Source organism: Cucurbita maxima, unplaced genomic scaffold (assembly GCF_002738345.1).
Source record: "Cucurbita maxima cultivar Rimu unplaced genomic scaffold, Cmax_1.0 Cma_Scf03156, whole genome shotgun sequence".
NCBI lineage: Eukaryota > Viridiplantae > Streptophyta > Magnoliopsida > Cucurbitales > Cucurbitaceae > Cucurbita > Cucurbita maxima.
The window spans coordinates 1-733 of NW_019275172.1; the positions used below are offsets into that span (position 1 = coordinate 1).

The following is a 733-nucleotide window of genomic DNA, read 5'->3' on the forward strand; positions in this document are numbered from 1 at the left end:
ACAGGGTACAAATATCTAAATTTTCCATTTTTAGATACTTTTTCAGACCTATTGCCGATACTAAGATCCCAAACTACCGGCATGACAGGTTCACAGCTGTCCAATTTCGAGTTCCGTTAAAATTACAAAAAGAAAACAACTAAAATCGCCGTTGCCGGGGATCGAACCCGGGTCACCTGCGTGACAGGCAGGAATACTCACCATTATACTACAACGACTCATAAAAAATAAATTATTTCTTAACGCTCCAGATTTTACCAATCGTCTTTAGAAAAAGCGATCCATTGTCAACGCTCTAGATTTTATCAATCGAAGATTCGGAACAAGTAATCCAAATTCAAATCCGGTGAAAATTGTCAAAAGAAAATTAAACTTATTATTGTCGGGGTTCAAACTCATGTCTATCGAGTGACAAGCGGGAATACTCACTACTGTATTACATCGACCTCTGAAAAATATATTATTTGTAAACACACTGGAGAAAAAGGAATCCAATCCCGAATTTCAAATTCAAAAGAAAATTAAAAACAGTCTGCTGCGGCGGATCAAACTCATGTCACTCGAGTGCAAGCAGGAATGCTCGCCCTTGTATTTCAACAACCTTTGGAACATAATAACTCGAGTGACAAGCGGAAATACTCACCACTGTACCATTACAACGACCTCTGAAAACATATTATATGTTAACACACAAGATTTCATAAACAATTGTTTAGCCAACTTTCTTTTCAAA

The 733-nt window shown here is 37.1% G+C and overlaps 1 non-coding gene across 1 annotated transcript; it reads right to left on the bottom strand.

Annotated features, from left to right (window-relative positions):
* Positions 1-146: 146 nt before the first annotated feature.
* Positions 147-218, bottom strand: TRNAD-GUC. Its single transcript has one exon. It is a non-coding gene; the product is annotated as a tRNA-Asp (tRNA).
* Between the last annotated feature and the right edge of the window lie 515 nt (positions 219-733).